We start from the raw sequence: 8,805 nt of genomic DNA on the forward strand, positions 1-8,805 counted from the left end.
TGCGGGATAGTGATGATGAGACCGGTCGACAAATAGATTATAATAGTGATGATTCATATGGGTTCTAGAAAATGTATGTTCTTTTAATAATGTTCTCTTCCGTTATTAATATCTTTCCTGTATGCTTGTTTTTTTATATCCTTACTAATTGTTTATTCTCTTTTCAATCCAGGTTTGCTAATCATGGGCAAGTCCAGCGGTGCCAGTTTCCTCAGTAAACTCAAAGGAGGACTTACTCGGAGTGGACGAGCCCACAAGGTTCCCTCCCGACTACGCGAGGATGGCACCTCACAGGGAGGTGGAGGGGTCGGGGGAGGAGACCCTAGAGGAGGAGGGGGTGGGGGGAGAGCCCCTAGAGGACGAGGAGGTGGGGGGAGAGGCAACCGGGCCAAAAAACTCCGGGCCGTGTCCGAAATAGGAGGGTCTTCTTCGATGCCCTCCTATGCTGATGCAGCTTCTGAGTCTGAGGAGGAGGAGTATATTCCCGATGTTGAGGAGGAGGAGGGTGAGGAGGAGGAGGCCGAGGAGGAGGAGGCCGAGGAGGAGGGTGAGGAGGAGGGCGAGGAGGGTGGAGGGGAGGTTGACCCCGAGTTGTGGGGTGACTTGCCACCGGGTGCTCCGCAGGGGTGGCTGCGTGGTAATGCCGGAGTACCTACACCACCTTCTATCGAGGCGCACAAGTGGCTCATTGAACCTGCGGGGACAGAGTAAGTGCATCTCAATCATACTTTCAACACATGACAACATTTTTTTATTGTACAGATGGCAACCCTTTGATTCTTTTGCAGTAACTGGATCCTTCACGGAAAGAGCCGTAAACCGAACGGCCTTCTCACTGTCCTGTTGAAGCAGTTTTGGCCTGGCCTATTCTGCCCGCGGCCAGACAGGGACCCACAGCTGCGTGTTTTGGCCACAAGCTGGGCCCACTACGAGGCTTGCAGCAACGCGGAGTACGAGACGGCCGCTAAGGCCGTGATCACCAAATTTTGGGTAAGTTCCCTTTTGAATCACTTGTCTTTAGTTTCGTTCATAGTTTATCATTGAATCATTCAACTCATGCCTTGTTTGCTTCTAGTTTATGCATGATTGCAGCAACTCTATAGAGTTCTTGACGAGCACAAGGCCAGAGCCGACGTGGTCTTACTTGCGTCTGCAAAGAAGAAAGCTCGTCAGTTGCAGTACGAGGTGCGTTGGGTTGCCGTCTCACAGTACTACCACATCTACCTGCAACAAAAGATGACCAAAACTCAAGCACAGAGGCAAAAATTTACCATGAGCAGGGAGCAGTTCATGATGGTAACTATTACTGACTTTTCATTGTTTCAAGGAGTCAACTATATGTTTCGTGCTCACATGTCATGCTTCCAAAATTTGCATAGGTTGTTCCTCGTTGGTGCTATGGAAGGCATGACGGATGGGCGTGTTTAGTGGATAGGTGGGTCGGTGATGATCCAGAGTTTGTTGCCAAGAGCATCAAGGCTCGGGCTAACCGTGGAAAAGACGGGACACACGGCCAAGGAAACAGGAACCACTGGGGCTTCAAGGCCATGAAGGTATATCTATATGAAAGATGCATTTTGGTTCTTCTTTACCGTCATGTTCTTATGTATGGCTAACTTCTGTTTGACGTTGCAGGAGGACAAGTTGCAGAGGCCGCTCTCAGACATGGAGTCGTGGAAGCTGGCCCGCGAGCGGAGTGATCGCAAGGAGGGCGAGAGCCAGTACTACGGCAACACCGAGAAACACCTGGAGTCTTACACTCAGAACTATCAGAAGTTGCATCCGGATGTTCCTGTTCCTGAGGTCGCCCAGTCTCAGATCGACGACACGGCGGTGGTGGCCATCCAGGGTAAGTCCCATGGCCGGTATCCGGGTTTCGATGGCTTGATCACACCGTCGATCTCGTACACACGGCTTCGAGCTACCAACCCGAGCCCGTTAGAGAGTACGGGGCGTTCGCAGCCTCCCTTAGTCCGCCAATGTGCTGTAAGTACTTCCCCTTATCTTCTTTGTCTCTATCTTTCTTAGTTTATTTTCATCACTGCCCACTTAGAAACAACCTCAATTTTGTAGGCATATTAGGCCTTTCTCGAGCATAGGCATATTGAGGTGAGGGAGTACTTGCAACGAGTGAAGGCAAACGATGATTACAGCCGTCAAGTGATGGCGGTTAGTTTTGCCCTCTTAAACCAAGCTCAAATTTGCACTTTCATTCCTTCTGACTTTGTTGATCACGGCTTGTTTCTAAGTGGACTTGTTTAACTAACATCCAGGCTATGTTGGCGTCTTGGACTAACCGCACGGAGCCACCACAAGTTGGACCCCCACCACCACCTGCGGGAGACGCCCCACACATTCCCACGTTCGAGGAATGGCTGGCACTAGGCGGTGATACTCCGGTTAGTAAATTTGCCTAACTAATGACAAACTAGTTCTCGTTCATTCAACACTATCATGTCATATTTACCGTTAGAATGTTCTTTCAAACATGTAGGGGACCGGTGGCTCGACTCCTGCTCCGTCGACCCCAGTCACTCCGATCTGGCAGAGTGTTGGTGGTCGCGGTGGCGGTTTTGGCGGAGGAGGACTTGGCGGTGGCAGTTTTGGCGGAGGTGGACTTGGTGGTGGTTTTGGCGGAGGTGGACTTGGCGAAGGTGGTGGTTTTGGCGGAAGTGGACTCGGTGGTGGTGGTGGTTTTGGAGGAGGTGGACTCGGTGGTGCTTGATGTCGATGATGATTCCGTGTATGCGGCCGTTGTGCCATGTCTTTCATGTTTCAACTTTTATGATGTTTCATGTCTTGCACTACTCTTATGTTCGTGGACTTTCGCCGGTGATGATCTTTAGATGATGAACTTGACTATGTTTAAATGATGTTGATGAACTGTCATATTTCATATTATTCTGTTTTGAAATGTTGTCAAATGAATTGGAAAAGAGAAAACAGGGAAAAAAACTATGAAAAAAAAGACTATGCCTACGGCAATGCCTACGGCAAAGCCGTCGGCATAGATTTAACCTATGCCGACGGCTTTGCCGTAGGCATATCTTTGCCACGTGTCGCCTTCTGAGCCGCCAGCAGTTTTGACGGTGCCGTCCGTTGCCGTCAGACGGAAAACTACGCCGACGGCTAAACTATGCCGACGGCTGCGGCAGGGTCGTCGGCATAGCCCCCTATGCCGACGGCATTATTATGCCGAGGGTCTGACAGGAGTACGCTGACGTGATCTAGACTGACGGGTCTATGCCGACGGCTACCGTCGGCATAGATCTATGCCGACGGCCTAGGGGCCTATGCCGACGGCCTAGGGGCCTATGCCGACGGCCCGTGGCCGTAGGCATAGACCGCGAGTCCGGTAGTGCATATACTGCACAACCAGGTTGCAACCTGAATCAACCTGCAAGATTTTGTTCTGGGTGATTTAAATTGTTGGAGTTTAAGAAGGAGCTGAAATTACAAGCCATGGTGACGTGAAAACTCGTTTGCAAGACCTGCAGCATGTGACTTTGAAGCTGCAGGCCATCGCCTGTACTAGTGTTTTGTTCTACAGGGTCTCAAAACCCAATGTAGAGTCCTCTCCCACACCCTTTCTACTTTCCCTGCTCCGGTGACTGCCTCTATGTTTTGCTATGTTTGATCAAACAGGCGATTGGAGTACTCGCTTTTGTTGAGCATGCCTACCACTTGTAATCTGTTGCTAGTTTGTCCGTTAGCAAACTGCTCTATTCTTTACAGTCTTACTCGGCGTTAAGAGCCAACCAGAGTCAGCTACATGGTTGCAGGCCTGAATCAACCTACAAGGTTTTCTTGTGTGGATGTTGGTGTTGTTGTTAGTTCGGCATTGCCGCTCTTGGTTTGGGCTTGGTAGGTTTAGCTGTGATGTATCCTCTGTATGGGCTGAGAATCTCTTGTCTCTCTGCTCCCGGCACCATGTTCACGTCTGCTTGCGTTCGTGTCATGCGTTGTACCCCTATCTGTACTCATTGTACTCCTTCTATCAATGCAATGATACGCAAGCTTTGCGTATTCGCGAAAAATCAACTTACAATGTTTTGTTGTGTGGACGATGTTAAATAAATTCACAGAGTTGAAGGAGGAGCAGAGTTTTGCAGGATGTGCAGCATGCATGGAACTGAACTCTGAGGCAGCAGGTCATCGCCCGTACTAGTGTCCTGGTCTACTTTGTGCTTAAACTAGTTCGTTTGTACTTTCTGCTTAGTTCCCATAGTTTTGTTTCCTGCATCGATCAATCCACGGCCACTTTGTAACAACTACTCTACTAGGTTTTGTATGTTTGAGTTTGACCAGAGAGACAGATGATTGTTTTGAAGTCGGCCTGTGTACTGAAATGCCTAAACATTTGAAGTATGACAGTGGCAATACCTCGTATTACCCGAGTGGTCGTCTGGTGGGGTCTCCTCCCGCTCCGCTGCGCCGTCCCCACGCGTCGCCGGTGACCTCTGTCTCCCTCGTCATCTCCAGAGGTCGCCGCATGCCGACCTCCTTTGCTCGATCGAGCCCCACGGTGGCGCTAGGGCGACAGGATGGCGGTGGACTGGAGGTGAAAGAATTCCGGCCGCCCTAGCGCTTTGAGGAGGAAGTCAAGGGCGGGGGAAGATTGGGTGGTGCCAGCATTGTGTAGCGCGTGCACGTGGTTTGGGGAATTTGACAGGACGACACTAGTAGAAAAACCCCTATTAGTCCCGGTTGGTGAGGGCCTTTTGTCCCGGTTCTTGAACCGGAACTAAAGGGTCGTTACTAATGCCCTAGACCTTTAGTCCCGGTTCTAACACGAACCGGGACAGATGGGCCTCCACGTGGCCGGTGTGCTGAGCCCAGGCAAGAGGGCCTTTGGTCCGGTTGGTGGCACCAATTGGGACCAAAAGGCATCCACGCGTCAGCATTTCAGTGGCTGGGGTTTTTGTTTTTTTAAGGGGGGGTTGGGGGTTTTGGGGGGTTAATTTAGGTGTTTCATATATTGTGTTAGCTAGCTAATTAATAGAGAGAAGTGTCCTCTCTTATGTCCGTGCTTGGTCGACGCTACGTACTATACATAGAGAGGCCCTCGACACGCTAGCTATTAAGAAAATGAAGGGAACCATTAAGTACAGAAGTTCGTCATGCATACTGAGAGAAGTGATCGATCGACCTCTCCTTCTCCGAGAGATTGGTCGAACAACAAGTTTTTCGTATTATCTATCCGACGCTACTGGCTACATACATATACAATATGTAATCTCTTACAATCCCCTAGCATTTGAAATCAACTTTCACATGGTATTCTCCGGCTTTATTGATGACGTGGTCAAGAAAGAATCCCGCCAATTCCTCTTGAATTGCTTTCATGCGATCTTGTTCTAGGAGTTCATTCCGCATCTACCACGTCTAATTTGAAGAAGGGGGTTAATACATATATGAATGAAACTCAACAGAAATGATGGTGTAACAAAATGAAATTGTGAATATTATTGCTTACGCACTTCATATTGTCTTTTAGAGTAGCCCCGCTTATTTTTCAAAGTCGCGTTGTAGATGAACTCGCACACGTAGTATCCACATAAATTATTTCCTTCTTCCTGTCACAAGCACTTTACGAGAAATAGAGGTCAATCAAATTGATAATAAAGCATTATAAATGGCATTGATGAAAGTATAGCTATAGAATCAATGGGAGATGCGCGCAACTAGCTAGCTAGTAGTACTTACTTTCGGGTATGTATATAGAAGCTCCTTCGGCAGTCCCGGAGCTTCTGCGGTGAACTGTTTCAAAACCCTGCAAGACAAAGAAAATAATTATTATTACTTGAGATATCAGGAAATGAACAAAAAGTTGCCGATATGGTGCGATAATGATCGATTGAACTTACTTGTTGAGCAATTTAGTCATGTCCGCATAGGGTTTGGATCTTTTCGTCTCGAGTCTAAGACGGTTACTAGTCCCCGCTGAAGCTTAATCTCCAGAAGAACATAGTGGAAGCTGCGCAACATGCATAACTCATCAATTATATTACACTACTAGGGAAAACCCTAGCAGTAGCGCTGGTTTTGTGCTCACTAGTAACGCGGGTAGGCGCGCTACTAATAAGGCGCTACAGCTATTGCTTAGCAGTAACACGTGCCGGCGCGTGCTACTGCTAGGACAAATAGTTGTAGCGTTTGTTCACCCCCACGCTGCTGCTAATGAAAATAGTGGTAGCGCGTTTTCTCTCCATCGCTACTAGTATTCACTTTTTCATTTTTTTTATTTTTAGTGTATTTATGCGGTTTTCTCTCCATCGTACAAATATTGGTACAATACCAGTTATGAGGTTTACATCATTATGTCCAGTGTGTCAAATGAAGGTGGATTAGGTTCAAGTGGAGGCAATATGTGGTGCATGTCAAAAGTATACTACTAATCCAAACTTGATCTAGTTTAGACTAGTAGTACTTTCGATGTGCACCACATGTTGCCTCCACTTGAATCTAATCCGCCAGCACAAGCTATTTAATCATCATCATAGTAATTACCACCAACATTATTTATTTAATCACCACTAACACTAGCTAATAATAATCATCATAGTCATTACCACCGACACTAGCTATTTTATCATCATAGTAATAGTGTAGCACATCATCATCCTCAAACTCATTTCTAGCTAGTTAATCACTCCTGCTGCTCTCTCTTAGGTAAAATAACATAAAACATGTGTAGCTCTCCTCCTTGATCAAGTTGGAGCATGCAGATGAACCTGTCTCCTAATCGTGGGATGCGCTTCTGTTTGCTGCCCCCTAGTACTTCTCTGCGCTCCCCCATCACATATTTAGTCTAGTCTTGCACTATTAAACATCCATTGCTAATCTTGAATGCACTACAGTAATCTGTAGGATATCTTGGCCGTAAGCTAATAATACTCATGGTACCTTTAGTCTCGATCCCATAAGGCACAACATTCATCGGGACTCCCTGTTGAAGAACATCGTATGGTAACATACTTAGCAATGAAGTTTAGCTTCAAAAATAATATATGGAAAAGATGCACTGAGGACAAATATTAAAAATATTACCATCCTTCCTAAATAGATGTCACTGTAGTTCAGTACGAACACTATTGGTCGCACGTTTTCAGTACTAACATTTCTAAATGCAGGAAGAAAATTTGTCTTGACAGTATCAAGATCCGCAAGCCATGAAACATATTGACTGAGCTCCTTGCAGTTGAGTTCAGCCTCGACACAATATACGGTCCTGTTGTCTACTAAGCGCTGGACATGTTTGCTTGCACCGAAATAAGCTATCAATAGAAATTAATTGTCAACTATTTTTGAATAAACAATATCAAAGACATAAATATGGTTGAGAAACTCACATTTTGGTATAACTGGAGGCGTCTGCACATCGATCCAGATGTCGGTATTACCTTCAATATCATCTTTCGGACGAATATCAAAGGTGATAACCATATCAGGCTCAAATGCATAAGTCTTGCATAGTGCTCGCCATGTTTTGCATCCAAAATAGGTGTAGTCGTCTGAATTGTATAATTTTATGTGGAAAATATAACCATGCTCGGTCTTCATGTAAAATTTCTTTACCTCCATAGTACGACTGCAACCTATATTATCCAATACAAAAACTCTTGTATGGCAGGAGATATGCTAGTAGAATAGTAAAAACAAATTATAAGTTGAAGCAAATGAAGCATATGTCATGCTTAATTACGAAAAAAGACTTGTCATTGTGACTTACTGTATCCACTTCGAAGTTCTCGTCCAGCTTGATGTTGAAGCGTCTATCATCATCTAGGAAGATTCTGTCGCACAGGCCGCGCTCGTCTTCGCAGTATTTGCAAATACCGAAATCCTTTTCGTCGTCAGACATTTCCTATGTTCATCGTTAAAACATTAATTAAAAATCGATCGAAGACAACTACCAGGATACTCAACACACAAATCCGGGGCACTTGATATTTCCTACATATTCTGGCACAAGTCATGCCAAAATTCACGGAAAAATCCGGCATGACCTTTGCTAAAATAGGACATATCGAGCGCCTAAAATTTGCCGGAACGGAAATGAATCAACACTCCGGCAAAACATAGGCCACTCGGAGGTGTAACCTGCAGACATGACCGGCCACTTGGGCAAGCACATATCCTATTTAAGCAACACAAGATATACATTTCAAAATATCTTATAGGACTCAAATTGGCATGCATTGAATAAGCAAAAGTAAATCATCTCATGCGTGTTCGTACATCGTCGAATATTATCACTAATATATCCCGAATAGTGTCATACATATAACATCACTAATACAACTAAAACCCTAGCACACGACGGGTATCGGCGTGGGCGGTGGACACCCACAGAGAAGGAACCATTACGGGATCATAGCTCCAGTGAGATCCCTGGAGAACTTGCCAAGTATTGGAAAACATGTGCTCCAACGCAAACAAGTATCGACGGACGTGCGCGTCCTCCTCACTGACACGGTGACGCACCACCTGCGCGGGGTCCTGGAGCCTCTGGACCGTCACTGGCCCACGCGACCACCACCAAAGAAGGTTCGGGTCAACGACAGGCTGGCTCCTCACCAACCTACGCCCCCCGGTAGGTAGCGCCTCCCAGTACCACCCCGGCAAAGCCCAGTCTCGGACATGGCCCATCTGGTGAAGCAGGTGTCGTCCTCCACCGACTTGACGACGAGGATGCGGGATAGGCATCGTCCACGTCGATGCGGGAAAAATTGCTTTAACTAAAAAAATAGCAACAAGTTCTTACTAACATGTTCTATTAATTCAATTAGTTCTTACTGGAAA

At 46.5% G+C, this 8,805-nt stretch overlaps 1 long non-coding RNA gene across 1 annotated transcript; it reads left to right on the plus strand.

Moving 5' to 3' along the window:
• Positions 1–2,113: 2,113 nt before the first annotated feature.
• On the plus strand, positions 2,114–2,542 carry LOC123101153 (uncharacterized). The gene is made up of 3 exons (XR_006448582.1): positions 2,114–2,169; positions 2,274–2,399; positions 2,495–2,542. It is a non-coding gene; the product is annotated as an uncharacterized lncRNA (long non-coding RNA).
• The last annotated feature ends 6,263 nt before the right edge of the window (positions 2,543–8,805 follow it).

This window comes from Triticum aestivum, chromosome 1B, assembly GCF_018294505.1.
Source record: "Triticum aestivum cultivar Chinese Spring chromosome 1B, IWGSC CS RefSeq v2.1, whole genome shotgun sequence".
NCBI lineage: Eukaryota > Viridiplantae > Streptophyta > Magnoliopsida > Poales > Poaceae > Triticum > Triticum aestivum.